The 22,344-nt window shown below is 33.7% G+C and overlaps 1 long non-coding RNA gene across 4 annotated transcripts in view; it reads right to left on the bottom strand.

The window, feature by feature from the left end:
• LOC141581603 (uncharacterized) overlaps positions 1–22,344 on the bottom strand; it is a 117,463-nt gene that overhangs the window by 51,833 nt on the left and 43,286 nt on the right. For 3 of the 4 annotated variants that reach the window (XR_012514312.1, XR_012514314.1, XR_012514316.1), the window contains exon 1: positions 750–983. This is a non-coding gene — a long non-coding RNA (uncharacterized LOC141581603). Of the gene's footprint in view, positions 1–749; positions 984–22,344 lie in introns of those variants that run through there. The other variant, XR_012514313.1, reaches the window with a different exon arrangement.

Below are 22,344 nucleotides of genomic sequence, written 5' to 3'. Positions count from 1 at the left end.
TAGCAAATAACGAACTCATTTACACATTCACAAAGTTGATGATGTGCTTCTAGGTGGTTTCTTATAAGTTACTGAGCACGAAATGTAAAAACATGTAATTTATAAGATAAACAACACAAAAGGTGATGATTTTCTACCTAATATTAGAACAATTAGACAATTGTTCTGTGAATTGTAAAAATAGAAAATTTAAAATAGTTTTAGAAAACATAAACTTTGCCAATGTGTGAAAATTGAAATACATATTAAAAGTTAATACATGAAGAGTAATATATGGTATTATTATAAATGCTTTATATGCCATAGTTTATACTCTTTATAATCTGTATACTATATACTATGCATACACCCTATAATTATACACTATACTAAATCTTCTATATACTATTGTATGTTTATATATAGATAAGATATTTTTCTAAAAGTTAAAGAAGATATTCATAAGGTTTCAAATAACTACATAAATCTGACTGTTCTAGAATTCTAATATCTTACTGCCTAAGCATAAGGAGTTATAAAAAAAATGACATAACTGAGTTCTTTCTATATATTCTGTTTTTTATCTTCTCTAATGAAAGACAAATAAGTAGTTTGTGATTCTCTTAATAACTTCATTTGTCCATAATAACACATTTGCCCACTTTAAATGAGTTACAATAAGCCCATATTTTTCTAAGCAGATTTCTTAGAATGAAGGCTAAACTGATGGGGAAGAAAAATACAACAGCTTAAGTAAGAGTGACATTTACCTCATGCACAAAAGGCAGCTTTTCTCTGTGGATTTTTATTGAGTTCATTTTCTTCCTCCATCAACCCCATGGATGTTGTCTTCATCAGCAAGACTGATGCTGCACCTCTAGCACATCAGCATTTCAGTCTGCAGGAAGGGAAAAGTGAGGAAGACCAGAGCAAGAAATCTCCTTTAAACCAAATGAACACATTACTTTGTTCGTATTTCACTGATGAGAACTTAACTACAGAGCCTCACATGGCTAATACATGTGAGAACAACAGAAATTGTTCACAGCTCTGTAGCCATGTGCCCCAGGAAAAAAAAAAAAAAAAAAAAAAAAAAAAAAAAAAAAAAAAAAAAGGAGGAGAATGGATTTGAAGGGAATAACTGGTAGACTGCCAGAGTCCTTCATATGGCAAACACTTATCAGTGCTCACTGCTTGCAACACTCACTGCTTCCAACAAAGTAAACTCATTCTTTTTCCAAAGGACAAAGCCCAAGGTCTTATCTCATGACCTCTTCCAGCACGAATCTCATAATCTGTGGTTACTGGGCATCCCTCTCTATTAGGTTCAGTCACAGATCTTGTATCCTGGAAACTTACAAACACACAGAAAAATATTCCATCCTTTATATCCAACCTCACTTTACACAGACATATTCAGGTATGTCCCAATATTTATGGGAACAAGAAAAATACTACAAATGTAGTCTTACATATCCTATACCTATGTAATCATTTGAATGTTTGTGCCCCTTCAAAAATCATACATTAAAACCTAACCTTCAATGTACTGCTATCAGGAGGTGGAGCTTTTGAGAGATCAGGAGGTCAGAGTCTTTGTGAATGGAATTAGTGCCCTTACAATGAGACCTCAAAAAGCTACCTAACCCCTTTCACCCTGTGAGGACAGAGTGAGAGGGTATCATTATGGGAAAGTGGACCCTCCCCAGACATCAAATCTGCCGGGGACTTAATTGTAGATTTTCTAGCTCACAGAACTGTGCAAAATAAATTTCTGTTGTTTATAAACAGCATGATATATGGCTAAGACAAACAATATTAAATCATTACACACAGCCTGGGTGCAGTGGCTTATGCCTGTAATCCCAGCATTTTGGGAGGCCATGGCAGGTGGATCCATTGAGTCTTGAAGTTTGAGATCAACCTGAGCCACATAGTGAAACCCCAACTCTACAAAAAAATTTTAAAAAATTAACCAGGCATGATGGCATGTTTCTGCCGTCCCAGCTACCCTAGAGGCTGAGGTGGGAGGATCTCTTGAGCCTGGGAGATGGAAGCTGCACTGAGCCCAGATCATGCCACTGCACTCCAGGTTCTCAAAAATAAATGAATACATAAAAATTAACACTATATAAACCAAACAAATTAGACTGTTACATAAAATACATTCAATTCACTTACTTTGACAAATTCAGAATTCTCACATTCTTGTTTTTCCATCCTAGAATACGATAACACAAGGAAAGATGCCCCTAGCTCTGAATTCATAACCATGACCCTCTCTTCACTTCCCTCTCTTATGATTAATTTGGTGACACCCCAGTCTGCAAGACAAACTACATTGCTGCCCCGAGCTAGTTCTTGGGTCTAAGTTAAGGCCAGTAACTTTCAGGAGGATGATGTGAGTAGAAGGTCTGGGAAATATCTGAAAGCCAACTAGGGGCTATTTGAGCAGGGCTCTGTGGACTATCAGGCATCCAGAGAACGGCCTAGAAGTAAAGCCTATGCTTCAATTAGGCATAGGCATCACTGCCTCTTGGCCTGTGCAACTCTTAGCTTGAAAACTGGCGTGAGGCTGGGGAAGGACAGAAACAGGTTTGCCAAAATATGGGGTCCAAGGCAGCACCCGTTCTTGCCTGGGTCTGAAGTTGCTAATGGGAATAATACATGAGTGGAACAGAAACACAATTACTGTAGTTAAAAAGAATTCATTCAGAAAATATAATGGGAAACAGGTCAATCAGCACATAATAATGATGCCTTTCTGGTAAGAAATAATAAAGGCTGACTGTTGAAAGTTGAGTAAATTCATTGGGTAGACTCAGATTCTGAGCTGTGAGAAAAACTATCTTGTGCTCTGTCTTCCATGGCACATGGCTCTGCCTTCTGGGAGAGTCATCATTGTGTTCATTAGCTTCTGTGGCTATATCTGAAGACTGAATCTGTATTCCCCTTGGAGACTGCATACTTTCACAAACTACTTTTTGCAGATGCAGTTCTGGGAGCCCGAGAATTGTTTTAGAGATAAACAATCACAATTTTTAGGCCAATCTTGTGATTTCTTTGTAATTGCTCTTCCAAAACGTTTTAGACTCATGGTCTATTTGCTTCCCCTCAGTACTAATATGCCAGGAACAAATCACAGTGTTCTTTAACGGGCATACTTCCTGAGCCTGACTTGTGATTTTCTTGTGTGTGCGTATTTCTAACATATTTGGATTGAAGTAACTTGAAGGTGACTGACACAATCCATGGGAGTAAAAGACAACACTCCGAATCCGATGTTTGCTATACACTTAGATGCCTTTATGGATTAGAAACTTAATCATACGTCTCAATACATGGTTTTAGACTGACACTTTTATATTTCTGTTTTGGAAGAATAAAAATAAATGATTTGGATATTGCAACCTGGCAAAGCCCCATATTTTTGGAGCTTCCCTTTCATTTTGTTTTGAAAGCAAGTCAGATCTTATCTGAGGTTCTTTGTAGTAATTTGCATAAAGCAAAAAAATCAGGCAATATATATTTACATTATGGATCTTTGTAACAATTTTCTCAAAAGTATAGGCTCAATAGTCACCCAATTTGCTTAACAAGCATGTGGCTTAGTTACCTTTTCAAAGACAACAACTGATCAGCTGTAATGGCATAACAAGGGTCACCAGCTTTCCAACCTTATAGGTCTATACTGCCTGAGCATTATTCCAATGTCATGTATTTTCAGTTTCTCTCACAGCAACAACCCTCCAGCGATACTAATATCTGCTTTAGTTAGAATAAAGTTTAGGTTGCAATAGCAAGAAGACCCAAAATACAGTGGCATGAATAAATTAAGAATGACATTTTCTAGACTCGACAGCAGCTAGATGCAGCCATATTCCCAGAAACACTTGGGGAATGCATTTTGAGATGATAATTGGCATTGCATTTTGACTTTGAAAACTGAAAATGCCACTGTCCCTTCAAAAAGCACTCTATTAAAGGTCAACAATAGGCATCTAATAATTACATTTGATAGTATCCTTTTGCTTTAATATACTCCCCTAAACTTCTTTCCCACTTTCACTCATTTTTATTAAAATATCTCCATGTTTGACAATAACCCCTCCTCATACCTTGAAAATCTGTTCTAATTCATCAGAGAGCTCCTTTCTATCAGAATTTTTGTCCTTATTTTTTAATCTGTAGATCTAACTGGCCGTTTTTCATATTCTATATTGTGATAAACTTAATTTGTATTTGTTTATTAGATGTCTCGTCAAATCCTCACTTATTTTAAACTATCTGCATAATGTCTCCACATTATATTCCCACTTTTCTAGTTTAACACCCCACTTTTTCTTGCAGTATCCAGTAAGGAACACTGCTACCTCTTTCCAATTCAGATTATGTGACATTGCTTGTGGCATTCCTTTATTTTACATAAGATTATTTGTATCTTTTTGTCAACATTTACACTCTCTTCAATGTTTATGTCACATTATAAAAATAAAATATCTATAGGTACTCATGCTTACATGAGCATTCCATCATTAAATTTCCATACAACCCTGTAACTTTTTTAAAAATGGGACTCATATTATACTGTAACCAAAATCCCTGTCCTTATTCTACTCTTCTAAAGTCATCATCTTATAAAATGTACTGAAATTGTAAACTGTCTCAGGATTTGTCTGACACCACTTTAGACATGCTGTTTTAAGTTACACGTTCTTATTCTCCACTTCTGTCTCTGTGATGAGTTATTCCATTCAAAGCAAATACTTCAAAAGAACCCTCAAAGAGATGATGATATCTCTGTAAAGATGCCAGTAACAATTCAAGGTGGATATACTCACTTTCCTTGATGCTCCTACAATTTTAGTGACCACAGCAGCAATGCATAAGTTTGTCAAAGGTACAGTTTTGGAAGTGGTACAAATAATTAAGGAAAATCAAATCACAGGAGAAAAACGTTTTAGAACTGTTCTAAATTACCTACACAGCCCATAAAAAAAGAATATACAAATACGCTAAACATTATATGTGATTATCTCTGTTGTCAAGCCCCAATTCAAAGACTTGCTTTTCTTTCCTCAACTTCTCCATCTTACTTCCAGTTCATTTTTTCTCTCTTAAAAGATTTCTCATAACTGGTTTGATTTGTCTGTTTGTTAGCATTTTGATTAATGCAATGACTATACTTTTATGTATATAGAATTTCTAGTTTTTAATATGCCTGATTTTAATGTCTCTTTTTTTCATTTCAGGTTCCAGTTCATTTTTCAGTCTGAACACTTTATACACGCTTGAAATACCTTTCACAGTTCTCTCTTATCTCTAGTTATTTGTCAGCTCTTTAGTATATACCATAGAAGTTGTTTTCTGTTGTATTTGAAAGATCTCCTATGCAAACTTTCCTATAAAACATTTTATTTATGTTTTGTAACCCATATGGGTTGTCTAAATTCAGACCATTTTTAAAAATTATTTCTTGATTTGTAGTTTCTATAACTTACTGGCAATTTAAACATAGACTCATATCCTTAAAAGCCTCTTGTTTCCTTACTTCATATCTAAGACATTGGGGTAAAAATTGAATCTCATTTAGAAGCAGAGTTAGCATTTCCTCAGTAATGATTTTGTGCAAGATACTCAGTTTCATCTCCCTCTAGCTAAATGTGAAAGTGTATGGCATGGCCATCTTTTTAAACCAAATTAAAATATTTTGATCTAACAATTCTACTTTACTCTATTTTTATTTGAACCTTGGAATTGTTTCTGTTGTCATTTCTTTTGAGCTTAATCATACATATTAAAACATGATTCCTGGAGTACTTAGATTTTTCAATGTGTGAGACAGCCCTTATTAGTTCAGTCCACCATTTTGACAAGAATCCCCTCCTTTCCTTCCTAAGGCATCATTTTTACAAATAGGTGCTTATAAATCTTGGCTCTCCTTACACAAAATTTGTACCTTACACACATGGTTTTATCTTATCCTAAGGTAGGATAAGGTAGGTCCCTGCCATCAGTAATATTTGTCAGCATTTCTGAAACATACGTTCCAAAATCACATATAGCAGCACTAGACAGCACTTGGGACTTCAGATGCAGAGAATGTTTCAGGATGGGGAAGGGCATTCCAAATCCCAGCTCTTCCAAACCATCCTTGTCAGCATGAAAGCTCATATCTTCCCTGTATCTTGTGAATTAGATAAAAAATTAAATAACACATTGATAAACGTTAAAGCAAAACACTCGGCCTAAGATGAACTGCCTTGTAAATCTCTATGACATAGAGAAATATTTTTCTATTGTTCACAAAATGTATGGTAGCTCCTACTATGAAAACATGATTTAACTTTATTGTTAGAGAAATGTGAAAGTTTTCCCTCTTCTTGTTATTGAGGTTTGTATGCTGTGTCACTGGGCAGACATATCTGAATTCAACTCCCCCCCGCCATCAATTGGTTATAAAAAAGTTTAAAAATTTTTACATGATTGTTCATACTGACTTTATTCATAGTAACTGAAAATAAACAATCTATATTTTTATTAAAAGGTGAGCTAATAACCAAATTGTCATACATTTATATAATTGAATACTACTCCACAACAAAATTGAGCAAACTATTGATACTGCTTTGTTATTCTACTTCAAATCATAATCTGAGATTATGCACCATCTCCTCATATAAGGAATGGAATTTTATAGTTAAAGCAGAAACTATATGTTAGTGAAGTTGTAGGAAGGAAATAGCTTTTTAAAATTAACTTTGATCTTTATTATAATTTGGGGTGTTTATCTGAACCAATCTACTGGATCATAAAATTTGAATATAAAAGATTATTCAACATTTGCCTTCTAGATATTAGTTTCTCATTAATATATTCATAAAATTTCAATTGTTATATTATTTTAGAACCACATCAATTCCACAGAACTGAGAATTCAAGCCCCACAAAGACTATGTTTAGAAATGAAAAGTTCAGAGACTTTTTAAAACCACACACATTGTCAATAAATGTTTATCTATTTGGTAAATATATAACATATTACTTTTTTCTACAATTTTATAAAGTCTAAATCCTTCTATGAATTTATGAGATGAAGACTTTCAATCTTCAATAGAAATAAACAAATAATCTAATAAATAAATAAAAATGTTACTTCCAGATGTTTACTTTTAACAAGCTACATTTAGTGTTGAAGAAAAGATATTTATTTGGGTTGAAAATAGGTACCCTTTTTATACCACCTCATTTCTTTTAGTTTATTTGTTATAATTCAACTTCTGGGGCACAAGGGCAGAATTGCAGATTTGTTACATAGGTATACACGTGCCATGGTGGTTTGCTGCATCCATAACCCTGTCATCTACATTAGGTATTTATCCTAATGCTATTCCTCCCCAATCCTCCCACCCCCTGCTATCTTTCCCATATCCCTCCTACCACCCCAACAGGCCCCAGTGTGTGATGTTCCCCTCCCTGTGTCCCTGTGTTCTCATTGTTCAAAACCCACTTTATGAATGAGAACATGCAGTGCTTAGTTTTCTGCTCTTGTGTCAGTTGGCTGAGAATGATGGTTTCCAGGTTCATCCATGTCCCTACAAAGGACATGAACTCATCCTTTTTTTCTTATATATATATACATAGGAAGCTATTTAAGAGAGAAAAAGTCATCATTACTTATTGCAAGAAAATATCTTTAAGAATAAAAAATAGCTAATGGTAATTTGCTAATGGCTCCATAATTGGTGATATTAACTTAGTATTCACAAACTATTTTATTATAAAAGTATCTATTCCTTTTGTCATTAATTGGTAATTTATGAGGCTATAATTTTAGGCTTCTTGAATATCTCAGCATCTATAATTTAGTTACTTCACATTGACTAATGGATTTTTTTCCTTATTCAGTTTTTACTACAATTAATTATTAAATAGTAATTTTTCTGTTTTTATCATTGCTTCTAAATTTTTAATTAGCATTATTCTACAAATAAGATTTTTTTCTTTCCACTTTCTAATATTTTTACTGTTAAGTGTCAATATTTTGCAAAGTAATTAATGCAATTAATCTGGGAAAACTTGAGAGTAACATAAGAATATATACATATCATAAATTTATACCTATAATGTTCGTGTAAATTTTATTTAAAAGCCTTCACATTTTCATCAGAGTTAATCATTGTTTAATGAGTGGAGAAAAACTGAAGGCCTTTTCTCTAAAATCATGACAAGGACGCCCAATGTCAACACTGTTTTCAGCATAGCACTGGAAGGGCTAGCTAGAGCAATCAGACAAGAGAAAGAATTAAACGTCATCAAAATTAGAAAGGAAAAAGTCAAATTGCTATTCTTTGCTGATGATATGATCTTATATTTGGAAAAATCTAAAGACATCACATACATGCACACATAAAGAAACTATTAGAACTGATAAAAGTTGCAGGTACAAAATTGACATACAAGTATCAGTAAAATTTCTACATGCCAACAGTGAACAATGTGGACAAAGAAACTTAAAAAGTAATCTCCTTTGCAATAGCCACAAATGAAATTAAATTCCTATGAATTAACCAAGGAAATGAAAGATCTCTATAATGAAAACTATAAAACACTGATGAAAGAAATTAAAGAGGGCACTAAAAATGGAAACACACTTCATGTTTATAGAATGGTACAATCAATATTTTTTAAATGTTTGTACTATCAAAAGCAATCTACAGATTCAATGAAATACCTATCAAAATACCAGTGACATTCTTCACATAAATAGAAAAGAAGAATCCTACAATTTATATCAAACCACAAAAGACTCAAAATATCTAAAGCTAGCCTAAGGAAAAACAAATGTAGAAATCACATTATCTGACTTCAAATTATACTACGGAGAGATGACTGTAACGAAAGCAGCATGATAATGGCAGACACATAGACCAGTGAAACAGAACAGAGAACCCAGAAACAAATCCACATGCCTAAAGCAAACTTATTTTTGATAAAAATGCCAAGAACATACATTGGGAAAAAGATAGTTACTTCAACAAACGGTGCTGGGGAAACTGGATATCATATGCAGAAGAATGAAACTAGACCCCTGTTTCTTGCCATATACAAAAATCAAATCAAAATGGATTAAAGACAAATCTAAGACTTCAAACTCGGAAACTTCTACAGGAAAACTTTGGGGGAATTCTCCAAGACATTGGTCTGGGGCAAAAAAGTGAGCAATCCTCAAAAACACAGACAACCACAGCAAGAATGGACACAAAGTTAAAAAGCTTCTTCCCAGCAAAGGAAACAACTAGCAAAGTGAAGAGACAACACATAGAATGGAATAAAATTTTTCCAAATCACCCATCTGACACAAGATTAATAACCAGAATATAAAATGAGCTCATACAACTCTATAGAGAAAAAAACCTAATAATCTGATCAACAATGGGCAAAAGATTTGCTTAGCAATTTCCCTAAAGAAGACAAATATGTGGCAAATAGATATATGAAAAGGTGCTTAACATTACTGATTATCAGAAAATTGCAAATCATTACAGCGAGCTATCATCTCACTCTAGTTAAAATGGCTTTTACCCAAAGGCAGGCAATACCAAATGGTGGTGAATACGTAGAGAAAAGGGAACCTCTGTGCACTGTTGGTGGGAATGTAAATTAACACAACCACTATGGAGAACCATGTGGAGGTTCCTCAAAAAACTAAAAATTGAGCTACCAGTGATCCAGCAATTCCAATTCTGGGTATGTACCCAAAAGAAAGGAAATCAGCACATCAAAGAGATATTTGTGCTCCTATGTTTGTTGCAGCAATTGTTTACAATAGCTGAGATCTGGAAGCAACCTAAGTGTCTATTCACAAATGAATGAATAAAGAAAATGTGGTACATATACACAAGGTACTATTATTCAGCCCTGAAAAAAAATGACATCCTGTCATTTGCAACAACAAGGATGGAACTGAAGATCGTGATGTTAAGTGAAGTAAGTCAAGCACAAAAAGGCAAACACTTCATGTTCCCACTTACATGTGGAATCTAAAAATCAAAACAATTGAACTCATAAACAGAGAGTAGTAGGCCTGTTACCAGAGGCTGAGAAGGGTCGTGGGGAACTGGAAGAAGATAAGAATGGTTAACGGGTAGAAACAAATGAACAAACAAACAAACAAACAAACAAACAAAACAGAAAGAATGAATAAGGCCTCCTCTTTGATAGCAGAACAGGGTGACTATAGTCAATAATTGTACGTTTTAAAATAACTAACAGTGTTACCGGATTGTTTGTAACCAAAAGCATAAATGCTTGAGGCCATGGATACCCTCTTCTCCTTGATGTGATTATCCATCTTGCATGCTTTTATTAAAACATTTCATGTATCCTATAAATACGTACATCTACTATATACCCACATAAAATTAAAAATAAAAAATTTGAAAACATAATCATTTTAATTATTGCTGTAAAGATTATACTTTAAAATACTATATTAAGTACAATATAAGTGAGATTAATTTTAGAACAACTCATTTGGAATTTAAGTAAAAGTAAAATTAGGAAAACTTAAAACAATCACTTTGATTCAAACATAGAAAAGGAAAATTATTTTTATTGTTCCTTCCAAAAATACATGTAGTCAATAAATGGCTAAAGTATTAAACAATGAAGTACAAAACAAACTTTTTAAAGGTGCAAATGCAATAGGTTGCAGCAGAAACATAGGAATTTCTTTTCAGCAGATGAGAGTAAATGAGTAAGAGAACACAATAACCTCAAGATTCATGCTATAGCAAGATATTAACACCATATGGAACTGCTATAAAACACAAAATTTTTAAAATATTATCATTGGGGAAAAGAAAATAAAGCTTTCCAGTTTAATTTCTGCATGGGCTAAAGGAGTATTTTTATTAGATGCTAGCAAGAAATAAATGAGAAATATATTTAATTGATATTTTAATTTACAAGAATGTAAAAAATATTATATCTTTTTAAAGTACATAGAAAACAAAACTTTCAAGTGTAACATACAGCTATTGAAATGTTCCTATTATGATCCTTTTTAAAAATAGGTTCTAATAATAGAACAGAAGTATTTAATGTACTTCTAATATGTAAAAACAATGCTTTCTAAGGTATCTCACAATGATGAATCATAAAAAATCTAACACTTTACATATACATCAATTCTGAAGTTCTTGGACACTAAAAAGTGATTGAATGTGTAAAACAGAATACCTTTCATGTATTGTTGGAATAATTGTGAAGACATTGAAAAAAAAAAAAAACAACAAATCTTATTCCTCAGTGTCAAATGCACAATAGAGCTCTACCATCCTAAGATCATAGCTAAATGAACACAGTACTTATGTTTTTCACATGAAAGTTTTAATTTTTTATAAGCCATTATTTCCTGATGACAAAATAAACAAATTACTTTATCATATTCCATCCATGTGAAATCTGTTTTTATCAAGGATAGCTAGCATATCTAGTAGCTATTTAAATATTTATAAATGAGACAGTTTTAACCTTTATGAAAATTTCATGAAATAAACAAATTTAAATAGATTCAAAATATAAATCTATAAATACCCAGAAAGGTAATAGCACAAGTGTACAGTCTTTAAAACAAATTGTTTGAAACAATATTAAATAGTAATTGTTGGCTCTTTCTATTAAGCAATAAAATATTTCAGCTGTGCTGAAATTAAAAAAAAAATGAGAGTAACTGTATGGACCTAAACTACTAGAATCAGGAATATATGTGAAAAAGACATGTAAATGTGAGGATGACAATAGTCCTCCTGAGGCAGATTCTTGTTTACCTTGGGATCAATTGAATCTAGAAAAAGATGTTTACTTGTTTCTTTATACATTCTCATGCCAATGATTTCAAGCTGTCTGAAATGTTCTTTCTCTTACACCATGTATTGAGAGTACATTTAAAAAAAGGACAATCAGGTATCTATAGAAGTGTTTATTCAATAAAGCTACCTGTCCTGACAGCCTGCCTTTTCAAATTAGCCCTTGTGTATTCTGACCACTTCCACTTTATTACAAGGGACATCAAAAATTGCTAAGATAGATCACTTTTAGTTTGAATTGAGTACTGTTACAGGATTTTGCAATATCACTAAAGTTTCAACGATAAAGATAATACATAATGCAGGTTCTTAACAAATATATTTTTATTAGGTTAAGGAACATTCAATGTATCAATTGCTAAGTGTTTTGTTTCTGTCTTTGCTTTTATTTATGAATAATAGCTGAATTTTTATCAAATATTTCAATGGAACAACTGAGATTATCTTACGTTTTTAATGTATAAATATACTGACAATTTTTTTTTTTACAAGAAAGCCCTTTGCTACTGCTAGAACAAATTTAAATATGATTTATTTTAAATGTAATTTATTTTATATACAAACAATGCAGGTTTTAATTTGGTGAAAGTCTGCATGCTTTCTACATCTATGTTCACAAATGAGTTTGCTCTACAATTGTATTCTCTTGTACTATTTTTCTCCAATTTTATCATTGAGGTTACATAGGTCCCATAAAATATGTTATGGTGTACTTCTTCCTCTTCTATTCTTTGAACAGCTTGAATAAAATAAGCATTATCTGTTTATTGAAAGATTTTTTGAAACATTCAAAGATATATGGGACAGACATTTTCTAAAACTTTTTGAAGAAATGTTTTTTGGTCACTGATTCAAGTAACGATTTTATATTTCATTAATATTAACTGATAATATATTTTGAAATATCCTATATCTTTTTCAAGTATCTTGCCATTTCATAGTCTTAAGATTGTTAAACAACTTCCACCAGTCTAACTCTGTTGTTTTGCTTTTTCATGTTTTTTTTTCTAGTTTGCCTTGATAAATCATTTTGCATTTTTAGTTTTTCAAAGAATTACATTTTTGTTTGGCTTATTATCTTTATAGTTTCTTCTCCCAAGATTTAATGTTTCTATTTTATTGTTATTTAGATAACATTAACAAAATACAGCTATTTATCACTTACCTTCTCCTACTTTTCTATTTACTCCTTTATTTTGATGAATTACAATATATAATATAATTGCATGAGTTCTTTCTCTTTAATTTGCTCTAATTTGTCTCTAATCAGCAGTTTGACCAAATCTTACAAAATTTTAAACATAATTACATTTTTATTCAGCTTTAAATCTTTATAGTTTATCATATGAATTTCTGTTTACAATTATTTCAAAATGCACTTTATATTTTTCAAATTAATTTTTTTCTGATAAAAAAAGATATTGAATTGCATTGCTTTTTCTATGATAAAAATTATTTTATTTTAAAGATTTTCTTCGTAAATACATAATGGTCCATTTTAAATATATTTCATGTGTCCTTAAAAAGAATGTATGTCTTATTATATGTGTCAGGGGTTAACATCCATGTTAGATCAGATGGATTGTATTGTCAAATCTTCAATAACCTTACTAATATTTTATCAACTTTACCTACAATTTTAAGAAACACATTAAAATCTGCAAGTATCACAGCCATGTTAAAAACATTGTCTTATAATTCTATGGGACTTTAAATATTTTATTTATTTTTATTATTTACTTATTTAGAGATGGAGTCTCACTCCGTCACCAAGGCTGGAGTGCAGTCGCACGATGTCGGATCACTGCTACCTGCACCTCCCAAGTTTCACGCAATTCTCTTGTCTCAGCCTCCTGAGTAGCTGGGACTACATGTGCCTGCCACCATGCCTGGCTAATTTTTGTATTTTTAGTAGAGACAGGGTTTCCCCCTATTGGTCAAGTTAGTCTCAAACTTCTGACCTTAAGTGATCCACCTGCCACAGCCTCCCAAAGTGTTGGGATTACAAGTGTGAGCCACCATACCAGCTAAATATTTTAAATTTTACTTTTAATTGACAAATAAAAATTGTGCACATTTATGATGTCCATTATGATGTTTCCCTCTATGTATATATTTTATAATGATTAAATCAGAATAATTAGCATATGTTATCTCAAACATTCATTATTTATTTGTGGTGAAAATATTCAAAATACTTTCAGCTATTTTATAGAAAACAATTTTAGTAACTCTAGTTGCTCTACTGTACAATGAAATACCGGAACTTATTCCTCTTATCTAACTGTAACTATACCTATTGACCAACAACTCCCCTTTCTCTTTCACCCCTCTCCCTAAGCCTATTGTATCCACCATTTTGTTTTCTAGGAGTGCTACTGCTTTTGATGTTACATATAAGTGAGATCATATAACATTTCTCTATGCCTGGGTATTTCATTTAACGTAATGACCACTGGGTTAATCCATGTTGTCCCGAATGACAGAATTTCCTGTTTCAATTGTGTCCACAGATAAAAAGCAAAATCTTTTCCAGATACATGAAATCTAAATAGTGTAATACTCAGGGACCCACAGTGAAGTAATCACCAGATAACTTTCTTCAGAGACAGTAAGAGAGACAACCAAGAAGTCAGATGGAAACAATATATATTTATGAGTTAAATATACATATATGAGTCAATATATATGTTATTTATATATTTATATGAGTTACATATATATATATATATATATATATATATATATGAGTCAAATACATGTATTTATGAGTCAAAAGAATGGTAATATATACAACATATACCAGTAGGCAAATCTGTCTACCTAAAATGGTTAGTTTTATGTTTGACCTTTACTGGATCATTAGGTGCCCAGATATTTGGTTAAACATTATTCTGCCTGTGTTTCTGAAAGCATTTTTAGATGGATTAATGTTTAAATGAATACACTGAATAGAGCAGATCCTCCACCTGAATGTGAGTGGACCTTATGCAATCTGTTCAAGGCCAGAATACAACATAAGGCAGAATATGCTTACTTTTCTTCCCTTCCCGCTTCTGACACCTCTAATTGCTGAGGATAACTCTGCTGGTACATTATTAAACTTCTATTAGAAGTGATCTGTCTTTTGCTTTGTGAGTCATTTGAAATTTTTGCTTTAGCTTTCTCATTCTGCTTTTTATCCATGATAATTTAGGAGAGGATGCTTCTTCTGGAAGATTAATAAGTCCTTTGTGTCTGTTAATTCTTGTTACATATATATATATATTTCTCATTATCTTTGTGGACTGATTCTTCTCTGAATGTCTCAATGTGAATTTTGTCTTTGGCTTTATCCAACCTAGAGCTTCCTATATTTTGAATTGTTTGATATTGCTGTTTATTATTTTCATTTCCACAATTTCCAACTTACTCCTTATTACATTAACCTATTATCTCATTCTTAAACTCATAGTAAACGTGGTTCTCAGATCACCAGCATTAGTATTACTTGGGAGCTTCTAAGAAATGCATATTTCTAGGCCCCAATTCAAATTTATTGATTCAGATAATGTATTTTTACAATATCTTTCATAATTTGTATACCTATTAAAGTTTTAATATATCAGATGACCTTAGGCATATTTATATTAAATTCAATTGAATAATTTGATATAATTTGCTATTACCAGGAATAGACTACTTTTTTTAATAATAGCATTATTGGTTGTCTTTTCTTGTGTTAGTTTTATGCTTGGACTTGGATTTTTACTTTACCAATACAAATTATGGTCCAGAGTCTTTTAAACATATATTTTGTGTTGTGTTTGTTCACCTATCAGAATCCCTTCTGTGGGTTCTACCATCTAAATCCTACACAGCAGTGAAACTGGAGACATTCCCATGTATTTCTTTGACTTTAACACATACCACATTTCATGTCAGTAGTTTTTGTGGTAAACATATATATGTATCTAATAATGAATACATTCTCGATACAAATTCTATTTATAAAAATAGTAATCTATATGACTTTTAAATATGTAACATAGTTTTATATGTTTGAAGAAGAGAGAGGAGTTAATCATAACCTTGGACTCTGTTATCGACTTTAAGTTTTAGGGTCTTTAAATATTACATTTTACTTAATAGATTAATTGTTTGGCCAAGTATTACTATTTATTATTTAACAGATAAATGGCCAAGATTTTAGTTAATTAAATGTGCTAAAATTCATACAGAGTATAATTTTAAACCTAGATCTTATTAATTAAAAAATAAATTCGAGTTAATACCGGCATAAATAGTAAGTAAAAATAGTAAGTTAAAAAATAGTAAGTAAAAAAAATAGTAAGTTAAAATTTTTTTTATATGGCCTTCATTTCATATCTCATTGTATGGCCTCCAAAAGACAATGATGGTAACACGGGAGTCCATTCCATTGAATGTCTACCATGTGCAGACACTGTCTGAAGTGTGGAGACACTGTTTTTAATAGAAAAATTTAGCAAAAAGACTCAGCATACAATTAATATTTTTGTTAAGAGGGTGATGAGTCGTAAATAAATGCTATTAAGAAGAAAATAGTTAGTCGAGATGGAGACATGCATAGGAAACTTCATTCATATAGGGAGGCCAAGGAAGTCTTCTCTGAAGAGGGAATGTGGAGTTAATTTGGCCATCTGCAGAGATGGAGAGAAGAGACACTGGGAATCACACGCAAGAAAGAGCTTACCAATAGCCAGAATATAATCACAGGAGGTTAGCGAGTCTGAAGCACAGGAAAGAAATGGAGAAGATGCTTAGAAAGAAGGTGGAGAAACATGTGGAGAACTGATCCTGTGGGCCAAGGCAATCTAGATTTTGTAGTAAATGTGGACCCACTTCAATGTTTAAGAAAAGAAGTTAAATGTGACCTAAATTATTTTCTGAGAAAATCACTCTTCTTGCTCTGTAGAGGAGCGAGAGAGGAGGAGTTGGAGGAGAAACAGTAGGAGCAGCTGGATTCACCTGTAGTGGAGAAGCCACGGGACTGTTGCAGGGAGAGCTTAAGCTGGCTTGCTGTGCTCTAGGGATGAAACCAAAGCTGTGTCTCCAGTGGTCAGTTGTGACCCCAGTTTTCTTAAGTGAAAAAGTTTCACTTAAATTATTATTTCCTTGCCTTTGAAAGAAAATGGCAATGTTGGAGGTCTCCTCTGCAGAGCAAAATGCCTTTACAAGATTCTCAGTGCAACCCTGGTGAATCTGACAATTGTGTGCCTTGGGGCTGTGCTTCTTGAGACGTATCTCTGTATTTCCTGGATTTGGTTGTTGGCCTGCCTTGCTAGGTTGGGGAAGTTCTCCTGGATAAATACACCATGGAATACTATGCGGCCATAAAAAAACGAGTTCATGTCCTTTGTAGGGACATGAATGAATCTGGAAACCATCATTCTCAGTAAACTGACGCAAGAAGAGAAAACCAAACCCTGTTATATTCTCACTCATAGGTGGGTGAACAATGAGAACATATGGGCATAGGGAAGGGAACATCACACGCACTGGGGAGGGACAGTGGGGGGGCAGAGAGGCTGGGGAGGAGAAACACTGGGAGAAATGCCGGATGTAGGTGAGAGGGGAATAGACTGCAAACCGCTATGACATGTGTACACCTGTACAACAACCCTGCAGGATGTGCACCTACCCCAGACCTTAAAGTACAAGAAAAAAAAAATAAAAAGATCCTCAGTGCACCCCCATGCAATAATAAAAAAAAAAAAAAGCAGTTGAGTGTATTTGCCATAGAGAGTATGCCAATGTTAGATTACAAATACACCAGCCAGATAATACCTTCCCTAACCCATTGCCTCACCTCTCTCTCTATTTTCCATCCCCAGAGGGGCCAGAGGCAGCACAATCTAGTGAGGAGAGGCAGTGCAGTGAATGCCTCAAGAAGGAATACCACACCGTCCTCCTGCTTCTCTGTGAAATTTTCAGACCTGAGCTGATCAAATCAGAAACTGGTGCAATTATTTAAGTGAGACTAGTCATTGTTTTGTACTAACATCAAGTCAACGAGTATCAAACACATAGTTGAGTAATATTTTGAAAATGTAATTGATAAGGCAGTACTAATATTTTTACAAAGCTGAACTCAATGCTGTACAATGTATAAAAACCATATTCCTTTCTTCCTCTTCCTTTAAGTAATATCTGTCAGCTCTTACCTTCATGCCGCTGGATAGTATGTTTAGATGCAAAATCATTCTTGGTTACTGTCAGATGTTAGAAAACTCATTTTTATATATTATAGAAGTCCAGCTAACATTAATATCAACATTATAAGCTGCCATCCATTTTAAGCATGTCTTTTCTCTGGCTGGACTCTGATCTGAAAAATTCACAGAGCAGCAGGAAAAGGGGTGATATCCTTTCTTGAGGCATCCACTGCTTCTCCTTGTTAGACTGAGCTGCCTCTGGCTCCTCTGGGCATGGGAAACAGGGAGCGAAGTAAGACAATGGGCTGGGGAAGGTACTACCTGCAGCTGGTGTTTTGACTTTGCTTTTGGTTTCGGTTTTTGATATGGAGTCTCACTCTGTCAACAAGGCTGGAGTGCAGTGGCCAGATCCCAGCTCAGTGCAACCTCCACCTCCCGGCTTCAAGCAATGCTCATGTCTCAGCTTTTCATGTAGCAGGGATTACAAGCATACCCCACCATGCCTGGCTAATTTTTATATTTTTTCTAGTGACAGACTTTCGCCATATTGGCCAGACTGGTCTCGAACCCCTGACATCAAGTGATCTGCCCTCCCTGGCATCCCAAAGTGCTGGGATTACAGGCGTGGGCCACAACACTCAGCCCTGGCTGGTATATTTGTAATCTAGCATTGGTATACCCTCAACAGCAAATATACTCAAATGTTATTTTTATTCTTTCATGCAGGTGCACTAGGGATCTTTTAAAGGCAATTTACTCTGCAGAGGAGACCTCCAAGGTTGCCAATTTTTTACAAAGGTAATGTCCCTTCAAGTTGATCATGGGATACACAGCTTTGGTTTTATCTCTAGAGGCACAGAAACCCAGCTCAATCTCTCCCTGCAACATTCCCTTTGCTCACTGCAGGTAAATTCACCCAAGCCAATCTCATGCCTTAAGACTTTTCCAGACAAAAGACAGGAGTCTATGCTTGCATTGATCAAACTCTTCAGAGGGGCAGGCCCCATGAGCACAAAACCCATTTTGGCACACTTCTTTCCAATAGCAACAAAGAACAAGCCAAGATTTGTCAGCTAAAAAAGCATCTTGTTGGAGTAATGATTGACGTCAGTCTCATCTTTGTATATACCAGCCTTCCCTATCTCATCAAATCTTTTGAAACTTCCTGAGCTAGTCTTGAAATAAGAGAAAAATCCCTCACTCTCAGAGAAAGCCAAGATATATAAAATGCAGAGGACTCTAACAAGTCTTTTTCAAGTCAAAGACATCCCCTTTCTCCAATCTACTGATTCTCTAGCCTTTCTACATAAACTTGGAGTAAGTGAGGAGGTAAGGATGACAGATATGTAGTTTTTTAAAAGCCTTTTATCTAATACTGGACATGTATTTCTTCTAGTCCCCATTTACATTTTAAAGGGAAGAAAAATGATGTTCATTACTTAGCACTTATCTCATTCGTCTGGAACACTCTCGGTAATTATCAGAAATAACCAAAACTTCACTTAAGATTATCAATCAGTTCTCAGGTTAATTCTTCATTTTTTCTTTTTTTCTTTTTCTTTTTTTTTTAACTTTTCAGAAAGAGAAACTAATGCATAAGAAATGTGAATTGTGCATATTCACATGCATAATATGTAGTACACGAGCATCACAAGCAGAGTACTCAGTTTTTCTTCCAAGAAGATGACAACTCAGAATTCTATAAACCTGAACTAAAATTTTGCTGTGACTTCTCTGGAATATGAACACCTATGTTAAGAGAAGAAGGCCAGACATGATGGCTCACACCAGTAATCTCAGCACTTTGGAAGGCCAACTGGGTGTATTATCTGAGGTCAGCAGTTTGAGACCAGCCTGGCCAATATGGTGAAATGCCATCGCTACTAAAAATACAAAAAAAAAAAAAAAAAAAAAAAAAAAAAAAAAAAGAAAAGAAAAAGAAAAAGAAAATAGCTGGGAGTGGTGGCGGTCACCTGTAGTCCCAGCTACTTGGTTGGCTGAGGCAGGATAATTGCTTGAACGTGGAAGAAGGAGGTTGCAGTGAGCTGAGATCTTGCCACTGCACTCCAGCCTGGGGCAACAAGAGTGAAATTCTGTCTAAAAAAAAAAGAAGAAGAAGAAAGAAAAAAGATATGCCTTATTTGCTCAAAAAATTTGTTGGCTTAATGTAAATTCTTGTTTTGTATGTTACTCACACAAGAGTTAAAAATGAACATTTGGTTTTCTTTGCTTACATATTGGTCCTAACCTCCTATGAAAAAGAAAAACTATCCTTGGCTTAATCTTACCTATATTTCTCTTAAGTAGAATAAAAGAGAAGAAATAGCTCCTTAGGACTTGAAAACGTATTTAATGATAACCAAAACTACCTTTTTATTTTATCTGATCCTCAGAAAAGAGAAAATTTAATACTTGTCTGATTAAGCATTTTGGAATTATTCCTTAAAAAAAGCATAAAGAAATGATCTTTTGTAGAAGTTATCTGTAGTGAAGGTTTATCTAGAATTGGTTTCTTGTTTTCCTTTTTGAAGAGGGGTTGATGTTTACTTCTAAAAGGCTGTGTGATGACCAAGCTTAGCATGGGTGGGTGGGGGGAGAGGAAAGGAGGAAGGGAGGGAGGGAGGCGGGGAGAGAGAGGGGGTGGGGAGGGGGAGAAATCCAGTCATACATTCTTTGTCTGTTCACAAGAACTCCGTGTTCTGATCTGAAATACTCACCACCCACTCATGCATGTCACTAGAAAGAAAACGTCTGCTGCAGTCCTAGAGAAATACTTGTTCTGTTAACCAACAATCACAATTTTTCAGAAGCCCTAAACAAAGAAAATTATAATTTATACTGCATATAACTAAATATATTTAATTTTCATTTAATCACTGTTTTATTAAATTTGTGAATTTCAAACATGTTAAGGTATTTTTGCTTTGCATTTTCCAGATTATGCACTAAAAGCTGTTAGTTTAATGTCTTACACTGAGAATATTTTCTTTTCTCAGAAGAGGACTTAAATAGCCTCACATGTACAAAACTACAGGAAGCTGTGCTATAGAAACTAGTCTCAAACTTATTGTCAGAGGGTCAGTGTAAAATGCTCAGCCCTGCCACTTAACAGCCAAGGGTGCTTTTGCAAAGAAAATCTTTCAGTTGTAATATCTTTTTTATTTTTTGTCTAAAATGAAGACAGCAATAGATATCTCTTGGGTTTTTTATGAGTACAAAATGATAACTTATGCAATTGCTTTGCAAACTATAAAGAAAATGGTATTATTAAAATATTTCAACAAAGTAAGTTACACAGTTTGTGATGTTTTGTTAACTGTTTCTGAATACTGAAGTACTGATTTGTGTATTGAATCAGCAGTGTACCGAATGGTACTTTATTGGTCTGTTTCTAGGGAATGACTTTCATGGGAGTGTTATCCAGCTGCATATAATGAAATATGATACATAATCAAGCACTACGCATTTAATTTATCAACTGGGAAATATGAATTGTCAGTCTCTGAGAAAATAATTAAAACCCAGGTTTCCTCAGAAAGATATTGAAATTTATTTCTGGGGCAAAAGATACATGTGGGAGAAAAATAAAAGATAAAATTGCTTTTTTCAGTCTTTCATTTTCAAGTAAATCTAATTCCTGGAAGAATGCAGTGTGATGTGTAAGGAACAACACAACTGTTGATGGTTTGCTTGACAATGTTATTTCAGCCACAATTAGAAAATAAGAGAACATTCTGAAAAATGCACTGCAAAAATAAGTATAGGTACTAAGAATGACAATACTAAAACAGCTGAGGGTATGATATGTAATGAATTACTGTTCGAAGTCCCTCAGCCACATGAAGTTATACTGTTCTGTAAAGTTCTAACCAGAAAGAGGTTATCTGAATAACAAAACAGGCTTATATTCTTTCATAACTCCCGGCAGGTGTTGTCTTTCTCCCAGAACCATGGACAGCACAAGAGTGCAGAGATTACGGTGAATTAAAGTACGTCTGTTTTTCTGCCCGTTCTACTAAAATTAGACATGCCTACAAAAAAGTATGTTGGATTGACTCTTGGTCTTCATGACTGCTGTAATTTACAGTACTATTACATAAATAAATACTTTGCATCACACCATAATTAAATAATTTGTCATCCCAAGTTAATCATTTATTTCATAAAGAATTAATTTAGCAAAGAATCATTTAGTTGTCAGCTTCTTGGTTGTTTTAAATACAGCCAACAGCTAAATTGAATGAAACTATTACATTGTATTTGTTTATTAATTGTTTTCTGGAACATGTTTTGTGTTTCAAACCAAGTAACTTTCA

This window comes from Saimiri boliviensis, chromosome 16, assembly GCF_048565385.1.
Source record: "Saimiri boliviensis isolate mSaiBol1 chromosome 16, mSaiBol1.pri, whole genome shotgun sequence".
NCBI lineage: Eukaryota > Metazoa > Chordata > Mammalia > Primates > Cebidae > Saimiri > Saimiri boliviensis.
This window is presented reverse-complemented; position numbering and strand designations above follow the sequence as displayed.